At 39.0% G+C, this 14,825-nt stretch overlaps 1 protein-coding gene across 3 annotated transcripts in view; it reads left to right on the top strand.

Moving 5' to 3' along the window:
* The first annotated feature begins 736 nt into the window (after positions 1-736).
* si:dkey-70p6.1 (uncharacterized protein LOC570575 homolog) overlaps positions 737-14,825 on the top strand; it is a 51,074-nt gene continuing 36,985 nt past the window's right edge. For 2 of the 3 annotated variants that reach the window (XM_049485749.1, XM_049485750.1), the window contains exon 1: positions 739-1,167. The gene's annotated coding sequence lies outside the window, so the exon portion shown is untranslated. Of the gene's footprint in view, positions 1,168-14,825 lie in introns of all 3 variants that reach the window. The other variant, XM_049485751.1, reaches the window with a different exon arrangement.

The raw sequence follows: 14,825 nt of genomic DNA, 5'->3' as shown, positions 1-14,825 counted from the left end.
TGTAAAATTTACTGATGGTCAGTGACGGTTTGGAGAGCCATGTCATGAAGTCTAAAGTCAGTGCAGTGACACCTTTTATGGAGATGCGGATTTCATTTTCCAGCAGGACTTGGCACATTGCCCACACTGCCAAAAGTACTAATATTCTTATTTACTGAGACATTGATTTTTGGGTTTTCATTGGCTGTAAGCCATAATCATCAACAATAAAATAGATAAATGCTTAAAATAGATAGTGCTGTGTGTAATACATCTATATATTATATGCGTTTAGCATTTTGAACTGAATTACTAAAATGCAGTAACTTTTCAATGATGTTCTAATTTTTTGAGATGCACTAGTACCTCAGTATCTATTATCTATGAATGTTTATAAGTTTCATACTGGCTGTAATGTGTGAAGATGCTTTTTCACATAGACAAACCCTGCACTGTATTAGGCTAAATACAAAAATAGAAAATTTGATGTAAAAACTCATTATTTCATTTTTTAAAAATAAGTTTTCATTCATTTTTCCAATTTTATTTTATTTTTCATCTCTGCCCGTCACAATCGTAATTTATTTTCTGATCATTTTTGCATTTTGCAAGTTGGGTTATACCACCCGAAAGTTTTATACCCAATTTTCTATTTTCAAATTTAGCTTGATACGGTCAGAAAATTAAACTGCTAAACTTTACACCTACCCTTCCTGTCTGTCTGTCTGTCTGTGTCTCTCATGTATCTTCTACTCTCTGTTTATGTCTGATAGCTGTGATTCCTCTGTGCGCATCCAGAGGGCGCGCGTGCAGATGCCATTAGAGCGCTGTCACATGGTACCATCATCGCCAGGCGAGAGCGAGACACCGGGCAGGAGGAGGAGCGGCTGGCACGAATCCGCGCGATTCTGCTGTAACGGGAAACAGCAGCACGAGCAGCGCGTCCTCAGCAGCCAGTCCCCGCTTTGCCTGAGCAGCTGAACAATGGGAAGGCGCCGAGCCCGTGATGTCAAATGGCACTCCGTGCGCGCGTTCCCCGCCACGCGCGATCCCGAGCCCGCCGCGGACAACTGAGTGATGGTGACGGAGGGCCACGGGGAAGCAGAGCGAATTTCAGCCGCAGAGAGGAGAGAGGGCGCGGGGCAGCAGGGCGGACACCCCCCTCCACCCCCTCAGTCTCTAACCTGAGTGAGTATAGCTATAGCTACATATTAGAGCGTGCGTGTGACCGTGTGCGTGTGCCTGTGCCTGGCTGCATGCGCGCGTTAGAGGATGCTCCTTTCCTTTTCCCTCTGATTAATCGATTCAGCTGGCGTTTCATACCAGTTTATTCATGCATCCCCCGCACAGCCCCTCACTGCACCTAATGCACGAGCCAGCAGCACCGGTCCCAGTCAGCCTCTGTATGCAATCAAACCACACGTGTGCAGCAGCCGAATGATGCATCTGCATTGCCCTTTGTGGTGCACGAGCACAGAGCACTGAGCTCTGAACACTGAAACGGCTCCCCTAAGCCCCACAAAGGACCCCGGAGAGGTATTTTTCTCCCCATCACGTTCACACGTTCACTTGGCGGTTATTGGGGATGCACAATATATCGTTTCAGCATCGTTATTGCAATGTGCGCGTGCGCAATAGCAGAAGCAATAGCAGTTACCATATTGCACCGTGTGCAGTGTCACCTATGGCAAATAAACCTTGCTACAACATGCTGGACATAAAAGGACGTAGCACAACAGAGCAGGCCTGTCTCGATATGTTATAAGTGATATTATTGTCATTTTTATGATGATAATTTATTAGCAAAACAATGCAATTACACCAATGCAATTTAAAGAGCAGGGAACTTTTAATTCAGACAGTGGAATTAGAAATTGGAATATAGATAAATATTATTATATATAAGTATATTTAATATTTCATGTAAATAAAATAATCATCGTTTTTAAACAAAGATCATCAAAAAATAAAGAAAAATAAATTATCCTATAAAAATAGACCAGTCATGATAAAAAAAATATTCTAAAGATTTAAAATTAATTAAATTACTTCCAATATTTCAATACATATTATTAAAAGATTCCAATACTAACTGATGTTCATTATAGGCACTGGCAAATTTATTTTTCAGATATTATTTGTAGCTACAGATGTTTGATGTTCTTGGCAGTTTCCAGTCGTTATTTTATTGCTCATAACGGTATCAGAATTTTATCTTATCAACCAATATTAAATATAACTGATGTAGATTTAAGTCAGATCATCCAGCCTTACCTGGATCGTTGATTTCTGTAGAAATAAAGAGAATGTTTCTTACTTTTATTTTAAAATATATCTATCACATCACATCGCAATGTCAGTTTTTTCCTGTATCGTTCTGCACTATGTGGTATTTCAGCATTATCATTTAGCCCAGCAGAGATAGCTAAACCTGATCCTTTCAGGCTCTTATTCAGACCTTCCCTATTTTGCTTTTTTTGTCAGTAGCAATAAGGTTGCATCCACTGCTTATTGCTTATTTCTGCTGCGCGCGTCGTGATTGGTGGGGCTGAAGCCGAGAGAGAGAGAGCAAGTGAGCGAGCGAGGAATGGCGCGAGCCGCAGAAGCAGTGCCACATATTCCAGGCGTGAAAGAATGGTGTGGAGCCCGGGCTCCCCGGCACTGAGGCATGCTCTGCTCTGCTCTGCTCTGCTCTGCTGTGGTGTTTATCAGCTGCCTGGCAGACTGGCAACAGCATCCATGGAGCAGAGGCAGGGTTTGGCTGCTATGCTCACACGTCTCCCTGCTTTAGCCATTAACCTGTTGTTGGGTGTATCTAGGTGGCAGGAAGCACTGCAGTCCACATACACTGCCAGAGCTGCTGCTGCTGCTGGTGTGGACGGCCCAGAGGGAGCAAGGCCAGAGCTGAACATAGGACACAGCTGGTTGTGTGAAATTTCAGGTGGTTGGGTCATTAAGTGGCTAGATATTGTTTCTGTGCAGTCACAAACGTGCTCACACATTCTGTTCTGTTGATTCTGGGGTTATAGGAGCTGGCTTATGCTAAAAGGACCAACGTGTATTATATTATATTTTCTATACTACTAATAAAATTATGCTAAAACATGCTAAGTTTAAGAGCTGGCATCCCTTGACAGCAGTGCTTCAGCCAATATCTTCTTCTCTGTATTGTCCATTACAGAGAGGAAATCTAGTCCTATTTCTAATTCCTGGGTTGCCAGGTATGGAACACAATGGCAGGCAAACACAGCATGCATTTTCTCCTAAGCAGGTAATCACTGTGCTTCAGCTAAGGACAGAGTGTGCATTTTAAGAGCAGTGCCCTAGTTCATGTAGGTTCAGTGTCTTCAACCTGGTAACTCTTGTGAACTTGCCAACTGAGGAGGAGGAGACGGGGCAGACAACTCTCTCCAATATTTTGAAATTTAACTGTTGTAGCCATTTTATTACATGTTTGCTGTACATAAGTCAGTGTTGTGCCAGTTCACAGCTTTTCTGAACTAGGTTCAGTTCATACATGCTCAAAGTGAACAGTTCACGTTCAAAGTTTACAATTTTAATTCTGAACTAGTTCAAAGTTCAGTTCATTTTACCTTTTTCGTGAGATATTCAAATAAATACTTTTTTTTCACACTACAAGCTAGAAATCACTATACGTTCTTTGAAACTGCTCATTGTAGACATTTGCTCATGACACTGCAATTGTGGGTTTCTTACCAGGTGATGAAAATGTTCATAAGGAGAATCGGTGTCTGTCTCCGTGCCGTCACTTCCACTAGCCATTTTTTTAAAATTGCAGTGCTTTCTCTCACTCCCGTCATTGGTCTCTCTCTCTCTGTATCTCTCTCTCTCTCTCTCTCTGTATCTCTCTCTCTCTCTCTCCCTCCACGCTCCGCGCTCTCCACGTCGTTGCTTCTCTCTCTCTCTCTCGCCCTCACGCTCTCCGCGTCGTTGCTCTGAATTAAGTACATATTGTTTCTTTAGTACTTAAATGGGAATTTATGTAGTTCCATGCTGGGAGTTTTTCTAGAACAAATCAATGTCCAAAATGATTACTTTTTGGACAATTACATTCAAATATTCAAAGTAACAATTGCCAGGTCCACCAAAAATCCCTAAAATGTGTCTTGATAAATTTGGACCTTGCTAACTGCTAGCTCCATGGCCACACAAGTACATATGGGCATGCTAAAAGCTCTCTGAGGGCAAGAGGGGACAGAGGGTGTGTTTGGAATGACTCAGAAAGTGTTGGGTCTGGGCTGCTCAATCATATAAGCTTCCAGTTGACTGGTGGGGACTAGAGGATACATGAACATCCTACCTTTGACCACAAGTAAAAATGAGTGTGAGGGGAGTAGCTGGAACTGAACCACTGTTTCTTTAACGTGGTCCTAGTAGGGGTAGGGGTGGGAGGAAATATTGATATTGCAAAATATTGTACTGACAATGTGTTTTTATTTGCAATAAATTGTAGCTATGCGGCGTCAAATACCAGTATTTTTATTGAAACAGTGCCAGAATCACAGTATCGGGATATCATCGCTATTGTGGGCAATGTATTGCGATAATATAGAATGGTAAAATGTCCCATTATTCACACCCCTATTTTAGAGGCAACCTAATCTGCACATTTATGATTTTTCCTTTCTCTAACAGCTTGTAAGGTGATTAAAAAACTCTTTTAGAGTTGCATGGACTTTGTTAAAGAAGGAAAACCTCTGTAATGTTCAGGGCAGGGTGCCTCCAGGACCAGTGTTAAAACACTAGACTGGACAATGAGACACAGACTGTGTCCCAATTGCATACTTATATTAAATGTATTAGTGCAGGTTTGGCAGGTCAGTACCAAAACGTTAGTTTACTAACCCATTTTGTATGAACAGGAAGAGATAAAGTGTTCACTGGGTCACAAAATTGGTCACTGCTGGAATAACAAGCTCTTCAGCTGTTGTACTTGTGTTGTTTTCCACCATGTTTTCTTGTATTATTCCAGACCTGAGTAGCTCCTCCCTTTTCATTTTGAATTGCATTGTGAGATAATAGTGGCCATTGTAACCACACTAAAAAAACAGTTCTGAGTATGAATTGTGTATCTATATTAAATACTTAATTCTCATAATGTATTAGCATCAGTAATTTGTTGCGCAATTGGAGAAAAAAAATGGGACGCACCCAAAAAGTGAGTGAGGGTGAGGTTTTTTGTATTTCAGCGTGAGGTCAAAAGTCAGATACTTAGGTGTCCCCTTACTCAGGTTTTAGAAAGCTTCCAAGAACTCTTTGCCAACGGTAAACATGCTTTGAAAACATATGAAATATGAGCAGGCAGGTAAACTAGCTAGACAAGGTGGACTTCACGCTTAGTGTATATATTTACAGTTAATATTAGCAAGCACATCGCAACAGCTCACAAACACTGCATTATCTTCAACAGAAAGTCCAGATAAAGACACACAGTGAAATGTCATGGCAGCATTTTTAGAAATAAGAGTCTCTAGCTTGGACTCAATTTTGTACTTGACTTTAATTAATATGATAAATGGTACATCTATTAAAATGTTTTGTTTCTATCAGCAGTTTAAATTTAGATTAATAGGAAACTGTAATGGACAAGTAATAGTATTTGTTGTCATTATTTACATTATTGTACATTATATGCAAAGTCATGCATGGACTCTTGCTCTTAACCCCTGAACTCAGATTAGCCCTACAGTTACAGTCCTACAGGTACAGTAACTGTTATTCTTTATGATCAGATATTTTATTAATGAGGAGACCAGCTATTGACTGCCGTAAAATTGGTATTTCTAATAATGCTTTTTATGGCCTCTGTTTACAGTAGGGGTGTGCGATATGGCCCTAAAATTATATCACGATATTTAATGGTATTTTCGCAATAATGATACTCTTGGCGATATGACAAAACACTGAATTAAAAAAAAAAATCAAGAATACACAACAAAATTTTATTATTGAGTACAATATGAAATGGCACACCCCTAACTGAGAAATTAAAAAATACAAGAATTTCAGATTATCAGATTTGTAACAGAAGTCAATGATCCAGAATGTCATTATAGTAATAATGCACTCCAATATCTCCATATATCCAGGATTAAAGTAAAATAAATGATACTGGACAGATATAATCTGTTTCTAGTAGATATATAATGGGAATGAGAACAGTGTGAAGTCTTTTGCTAAAAACTGGAAAAAAGTAGTACCCTGATGTGATAATTATGGGTGGGTGATATGTCGCGATATTTCAGAGTATAATATCGTTCACGATATTGAAAAATATTGGTGATGTTATTGCCTATGGTACAATATGGCACACCCCTAGTTTACAGATGAATATTTGCCCCTAACAAAGGGCCAATCAACTTGCTTATGGTGCCAAGAGAAGATGAGGGTCAACATGATAGCTGGGAGGCCTCCCTCCTTTATGTGGAGATGTGGGTATGTGTCGTATCTATAACAAGCGTTTTTGAGCATTATTAAGCCAAATACTATTGTTTTGTATTAGGTTTTAACAGTAATAAGGATTATCAAACGGTAGTCTGACCTCAGTTGCCAGTATTTCCCTTTTTCCCCATTCACAGATATAGGAGTCTGATCTTGCTTGACAGGAAATAGCTGCCTGGCGGTGTTGCAAAGATGGCTGCAGAGTGAACTGATTGCCTATAAGGACTTTGTTATGATGCAACCGTGGTTAGCAACAGGACCGAGAACTAACCCTAGTAGAAAAATGTGAAATTTGAGTTTGAGCCACATTAAAATTCTGTGTATGGGAGCAGTCAAGCATGTACACATCATAAGAGAGTCATAAGAGGGTACCAGCAAGGCTCATTGCAGGCGAGGAAACTCGCTTAATCTTTGTGCGCTGTAATATATGGAAGAAAGAAATCTCCCAGCACTACAGCCCCGCTGACCTGTTGCCATATCAGTGATGCACTAATGTGTAAATATGAGCAGCTGATCTTACCAGCAGATTGGAGGATGGCCGTGTATGCCTGTACCTGGGCGATAAGCAGCATGGCCCACTTTAGCTACACAGCTGCTTCTCTGCTGGTAAAATTGGCTTTTAATGGAACAGAACACATGCTTTGTATAAGAGTGTCTTCATTTTTATAGGGATACTCCAACTTTTTACGAGCCGGTCTCTCTGTCTTTTCATCTGTATCATGTGGTCCATTACCACTGACAATAGTTTTGTTGTTTTCCTGGATTTGGTGAAGGACTGTGAACCTGTTGACTCATATAATAGAACCCACACACATAATAGAAGCCAGTAGGCTGTTTCTTCAACAGCTACGATGCAGGCAAACATAGCACCAGTGCTTACAGTGCAGACCACACTGACTGCGCCATAATAATTCTTTGATGCCAAGTATGGATTGTCTTTTTTGGGGGATTTCTAAAGATAAACAGCCTTGCGAACACAGCTGCATCTTGAATCTACAGCCTTGGGTGCACTGCAAAAGTTTTAAAGTTATAGCAAACTATAAAAAGACAGGGTATCTCACACTTCCCCACTGAATTGTGCTGATTTCTGATTTTTATGGAGGCAATCCTCACACTAAATGACTAAGCATCATACAGGACACTTCAACTGAACAGATCCGAACACCCCACAAAATACAGAACTTGCATTACCACTGTAAGGGCTCAGACTGTTAGAGCACAAGTTTATTAATGATAGGGTTGTAGGTTCTATACACAGGTTTGGCATGCTGCCACTGTTTGGTCCTTAAGCGAGGCACTTAACCTCTACAGCTCCCTGGGGACTAAAACAATGGCTGCCCAGCGCTCTGGGTACGTGTGCTCACTGTGATTCACACTGTGTACACTGCACAGAAGGTTCAAAGGTGAAGGCTAATTACATTATTGACTTATTGTACAATAAATGGACATGACCTCAATAATATTTGATAATGGTGACATCATCTGTTGTGTTTATTTGAACGTTTGTTCACATATATAACAGTGAACAGTATTTTAACCAGTTATTCAGTGACCAATGCTTCAATAACTGACTCCATGCACACAGTGTGGCTGCAGTAGGTAAGAAAAAATATCATTTTGTCCAATATATGATTAATAAAAATGCGCATTTACCGTCTTAAAACAAGCTATGTTGGATGAACTTCAAGTTATTGTAGCCTTTCTTACAGGAACACTCAGGATTCTTTAGTGTATCGCTGTCTGGCAGCATTTGCTAGCGGTTGACTGCTAATGCTAATGCTGCTGCACCCAGCCTTAATGGAAATCTGGAAATCTAAGCTTACTATAAATAAACAGAAGCAATTTACTTACCCACACAAATCATTTTCAGGAGAGAAATCTGTGTAAATTAACATCCATTTGACTTAAAAAAAAAATATATATATATATAAAATATATATATATATATTTTAAATTCGATTTTTTTATTTAGCTTAGCTTTACTCTTTAAACGGTATTAGTTTAAAGATTGGTGTCAGACAATGGGTCTGACACCTACTAGGTATCAGTGTTGTACATTTTCTTCAGATCTCACTGTTCTGATTGCGTAAAAAATTACTTTTCTTTAACTTATATTTTTAAATATACAGTGTTTTTTATATTGAGAGTTTTCCTAAAATCTGATTTAAACAATCACAATGTATCTTCTTGCTTATAGTGTCGCAATATATTGTGAAATATTAAACCGTAGCCCATGTATTGTGATACATATCTTATCGCCAAGTACTTTGCAAATACACAGCTGTAGTGTAACCTCTGCTTATGTTGGCCATTTCCCCCCGGGGATCAATAAAGTATCTATCTATCTATCTATCTATCTATCTATCTATCTATTTAATGGAACATTCTATATTTTCTTTGTTGTTGTTGGGTTTTTGTTGGAGGAACGTTTTCTGGACTCTATTAGAGAGAGAATCAAAGGCAGTGACTTGTTTTGAAGTTCTGGTTTGCAAGCACTATTAGATGCTCTGTGTAAGAGTGTGTGTGTATGTCGTAGACAAAGATGTTCCCCGACTCTGACAGCCATTACAGGAAGGTCAGTGCTCCCTGACTGCCATGTGTTTGGGTCAGTGTTAAAGGCCAAGAAGAGAGAAATCTCTGATGGATCTGTCCGGCATAAACACAGAATTTAACTGCTGCACATGCTGTACACGTGTCCCTGATGCTCTGTGTTCATTTCATATAAGACTATTCAGGGACCCATCTAACAAGTTTTATGGCTTGTGTGTCAATAACGATTAGGTAACTATTAAATAACTAGTGGTTCATCAGAGACAAAATATCATACTGTGATTATTTTGCCACAAATGCATCCAGGTGTGTTATACATTTTGTCATTTAATATTATTGACAGGTCTACATTATTTAATCATGTAAAAGTCAGCTACCTTGCTGCTGGTTCAAGGTACCAGTATTTAAGGTCTAATTGAGGATTAACCTTTCCATACTAACCTGGTCATGCATCATGTTGTGGGGCTTTTGTAATGTATTGTCTCTAAAATTTAAATCTACTTTTTTAATTATTTTTTTAATCAGCTGCATTTAAAAGGTTGTTGATCATGAGCTACCATGCGGTCACCTCATTTCACCTGCTTGTAAACGCACGTGTTGTAAGCTGTGCACCTCAGTCCAGCATAGTTTTGCGCAGATATTTCTGGTTACTGCTAAATTCATGCTTTTAATCAGAGAAAAACACTCTTATTTACCTTTTTATTTACAGATTAATGGGCCGATTACTGTTGTTTTGCCGTTTTTCTCGGGTGTTGAGTGCTCGGCACTGACTCAGCTCTTGATCGGTCCGGACGCAAGACAGCGCGTGGATGGGGGGCCCTGCATTGTTTAATATCGCGATATACAGTATATCGCAGAAAAAAGAACATTTGAAATGTAATTTTTTCCAATATTGTGCAGCCCTAGTCTGAGTGGTGTACTCTTGAGAGGGGTGTCTGGTTAGTTGTATTACAGGTCTATACTCTGCTTACTTTATGGGACAGTTTTTTTTTTTCAAATTCTACAGATATTAGAGTAAGACTCAGAAAAGGTTCAAAATTAAACAAAAAAAACAAACAGACTTATGGAGCGGTGCCAGCATACAGAGTTAAGTAAAACACTTGCTTGTGCAATATAATCTGATCTGCTCACAATATTTACTAATTAGAGACATATCTGCCAATCACACAGATCTCACAGATCTGAAACGATGCAGCCTACTTTGCTTTTTTGGAATTAAAAAAAGTAAAGTGTCATTAGCAATGTTTGCTAGCTCTGCTGTGTTTTTTTTTAAACACAACAAATATCTGAGCTTGAGTCAGTTATAGTTAAAACTGCCAGATGGGAACAAAGTTAAACACTGGCTGTAATGGCTTTCTTCAGCCGTGACTGAGATCCAAATTGCCATCTGGTTTTTGAACAAGGAGCTTCTTGCATCTTGTGACCTTGCTCAACACTTCAGCAACTCACAAAATATGGAACATATGATCTGGCAAAGTCTCAGGACTGGCCAAATTTTCAACTGGTTGCCAGAGGCATATTTGAGCTGCAAGTTGGCCAAAACAATACATAGCCCATTAATCTTTCCATCTCTGTAAAGCTAAGAAAATCGGATATGGAGTTTTTTCTAGCTGATTTAAAATGTAATTTTATTAGGTGGGTCAGTGAAAAATATAATTGGCTACAGACAGCGCAAAGCAACCAAGGAATCTAGTGAAGCCGCTAATCTAAAGAAGCAATCCACTACATAGTAGAAGAATTTCTTTATGATTTTTGTCCTGAAAGATCTGTCAGATCTACTGGATGACTGTTCTCTGTCACAGCGATGCATCACTGAGCGATACGACGATCTGAACAGTCCGTTATTAATGTCATGCAGTGAGGGCCGCACAAGCATGATGAGCCAGGCTTGGACATGGTTGACCCCGACCAAGGACAGTCACAGCGCCAGCATGTCAGACTCACTGCCATCGTCTCTGCACCGGAATAACAGTCATTATTCCACAGCTAAATTTCCCTGTTTCTGACGATTTGCTTTGGCTTATGCTAAAAAATCAAGATCATGGAGTCAGATTTGCTTTAGGCTGTGGTTGACTGAATTAGGGCCTAACTGATACACTGGCATAAGCAAAAGTTTGGACACTGCTGGTTACTGTGAATAGCTGTGCAAGTATAAGATGGCCTGATTTTCAAAAGGAGTACAGTTCAAGATTAACATTCGTAAATAATATATATTTTTTTTACAGTTTATAGAACAGCAAACAGGGCCTGAAACAAAAAATGGGCTTGAAAACAGCTTAAAAACACTTTCTGCAGCCAGCTTAGAGTCGTTCAGTTGTTGTTTGAGGGATTTTCTCCCATTTTTCTTTGCAAAAGGATTTACATTTTGTAGGAGTCTTTTTTTGAGATTCATCCACACTTTAACGTAGTTCATTGTGGATTTGAGGAGTGAGGTGTTAGCAATATTCAATCTGTTTAAATTTTAAAATGTAATTAAAATGTATGTCTTTTTTTTCTTCATTTGCTAATAAATTGGAAAAAAGTGAGTTGAGTAGCACTGCTAATTTGGGGTGTGCCATATCATATCGTATGCAATATATCATTTTTGAATATCGTGAATGATATTATACCCTGAAATATCGTGCCATATTAACCAACCCTAATTATAACTTTAGGGTATTACCTTTTTGCTCTTTTTGTTTTTAACAAAATAAAAATTTACACTGTTCTTATTTCCCATTTTATATCTACTAGAGACAGATTATATCTGTCCAGTATCATTTATTTTACTTCAATTCTGGATATATGGAGATATATGGAGTGCATCATTAGTATCATGACATTTTGCATCATTGACTTCTGTTACAAATCTGATAAAATTCTTGTATTTTTTAATATCTCAGTTAAAGCTGTGCCATAAATTGTATGCAATAATTAAATTTAATTTATATTTTGTTGCAGTAGTGTATTCTTGAAAAAAAATGTTATTCACTGTTTTGTAATATTGCTGTACATTTATGTCTATAATCGCACTGCTGACGTAAATGTGTGACTAAAGCAGCACTGCAAAAATACATTAATGTTAGAATAGCACAGCTGAAGTAATGTATTGTGCTGTGAAAGTATTGTGTATAATTCTGTTTAAATTATTTGGTCTTATCACTTTATATTCAGTGCATCCCTATAAGAATACTGTATAATACTGTGCAGTGTTAACTAACTGGTATTGCTAACAGTAATATTTATCGGGATCATGTTTTGGTTGAATTTGCCATTAAACACCAATAAACTACCAGTACAGTTAACTCCAAAGTCTTTATTTCACTTTTTTAAATGTTTTGAAGTAGTGTACAGTTATCTGAATGTTTAACCGGAATGCCTTGCACTCGGGTGTGACGTCGTTCGCAGCCCCGACATCCGACTTCCGAGGTAAATGGAACGCAGCATAAATCATTGAACAGCCTGAATAAAGAGTTTTACCACCTGCTTTAACCAGCAGATCCTTTCTTTGTGAGCACCTGCTTTGGAGTTGGTTTGAGGGCAGAGGCCTGCTGCTCCCTGTTTTTATGAAGTTTATTCGTCCATTATGGCTGCTCTCTTTTTCCTCTGCTTTCCTTTCAGATGAAAGAGGAATCTGCATTCCTCCACTCGCTGCCTGTGATGCTGGAGGGACTCATTCAGAGAGTGGGAGAGTGAGGAGAAAAAGGGGAACGGAAAAGAGAAAGGCTGAGAGAAATAGAGAAGGAAGAGGGGGAGAAGAAAAAGAGAAAAAAGAGGGGGAGAGCAAGGGGAGAAAGTTGTGTCTCGAGGGTTTGGGGGGGTTGGGTGAAATCTAGGCCTTCACAGTAATTAAAACATGCCATTCCCCTAACACTATCTATCTCTTTTTCTTTCTCTCTCTCTCTCTCTCTGTCTCTCTCTCTCTGTGGCTGTAATTGGCAGAGAGATAGTAGCTGGTGTCTGACTCCGGGATGAAGCTTCTGCCATTGTGGTGTGATCACATTTTTCACCAGCAACTGAAAAGCATTAGAAATAGAGAGAAATCGACGCCTAAATGAGCAGCATTATTCATGCGCTGGTGACCTTATTTGCAGAAGTTTGGACGTGTTGACGGTCCTGTGTGTGTGTGTGTGCATGTGGGGGCCTCGTTTGACGTTTGATGTCTGATGCGTGTGCAGTTGCAGGCCGTGACCACCAGGGAGCAGAGTTTGCAGCACTGCATTAGAAAAAATCAGAAACCGGGGACATCCATCAGAGTTCAATTAGTATAAAAGCAGGAAAGTAGTGGCTTGGAGTTCATTCAGTACATTGATGAAGTGAAGAGATTGGCAGGAAGAAGGAAGGGATTTGTGGTGATTTCAGAGTATCTTCCCTTCAATTATGAAGTTCATAATAACTTTATGACTGTCAGAATCATAAGTGAAAAGTTTTCATGCGTTTTATGTTCAGAGTTGTATTATTTTCAGTCTAATGTGTTGTCAATAGTGACTTTGAGAATTTGTTCAATGGTTAACTGTGCTAGGTGGTTGCTGAGGCATGCCAGGTGGTGTCAGGTAGGAATGATGAGAGGACGGACGTAAACGCAGATGTAATTTAATTAATAAACAAGACAAAGCAAACTAAACAAAAAAGAAAGGCTAAAGAAATATAAAACAAAAGTAAGAAAACAAGAAACAGAAGAACTGAGGCTAGACTTTGACTATAAAAACACACAAACCTGACAAGGCACACACAAAGCATACAAAATTAGTAAGGACACAAGAAAATACAAATACACAAAAAACTCGGCAAGGAGCCCTGAAACAAATGGGCTTATATACACGATGAGGGTGAGAAACACCGGGGACCGGTAACAAGGGGGCAGGGTAACAAACAACATGTGAGGGAACACTTAAGAATGGGCTGGGGAGGAGACAGGAAAGTAACAAAACAGGGCCATGTGCAAGTGGAGCACATGGGCAGGAAAACAAGACATTGTTGTTTTGTTCTATAAACTACGGACAACATTTCTCCCAAATTCCAAACAAAAATTTTATCATTTAGAGCATTTATTTGCAGAAAATGAGAAATGGCTGAAATAACAAAAAGATGAAGAGCTTTCTGACCTCAAATAAAGCAAAGAAAACAAGTTCATATTCATCATAAAGTTTTAAGAGTTCAGAAATCAATATTTGGTGGAATAACCCTGGTTTTTATTTATAGTTTTCATGCATCTTGGCATGTTCTCCTCCACCAGTCTTACTCACTGCTTTGGATAATGTTATGCCACTTCTGGTGCAAAAATTCAAGCAGTTCAGCTTGGTTTGATGGCTTGTGATTATATTTTAGAGGTTTTCAATTTGGTAAAATCAAAGAAACTCATCATTTTAAAGTGGTCTCTTATTTTTTTTCAGAGCTGTATATTTGGTACATTAGCAATATGTTCTGAATGGTATGAATTCTGAAGGTTTTCTGGAAAGAAATGGCATATATTCTAAATAAATGTCATTAGGGCTGTCAATATATAAACAGCTTGACCATTTTATTTCATGTATTGCCATTTCTCTGAAATCTGTTGAGAGATGTCCATTTATTTATTTTCAATTTGAGAAGATGAGAAGGTGTTCTAAAACTTTTGACCTGTGGTTTATACGCTAAGCTTTCTCCTTTGCCTCTAGGGCTGTGGCGCTTCTTCTTCACAGGATCTGAATCAGCTGTCTCCCCAAATGCTGCGTCATCATATGAATTAAACATAACGTGGTTATAATTTGAGGGGAATGCTCTGTGTTGCTTAAATAATTGCTCATATTTTGCTGTTTTTTACCAATTAAACATGAAAATGTCCTGTCTTGCTTGAATGCATTAGTCCCTTTTTT

The sequence above is a fragment of the Astyanax mexicanus genome, chromosome 12 (assembly GCF_023375975.1).
Source record: "Astyanax mexicanus isolate ESR-SI-001 chromosome 12, AstMex3_surface, whole genome shotgun sequence".
In the NCBI taxonomy this organism is placed as follows: domain Eukaryota; kingdom Metazoa; phylum Chordata; class Actinopteri; order Characiformes; family Acestrorhamphidae; genus Astyanax; species Astyanax mexicanus.
This window is presented reverse-complemented; position numbering and strand designations above follow the sequence as displayed.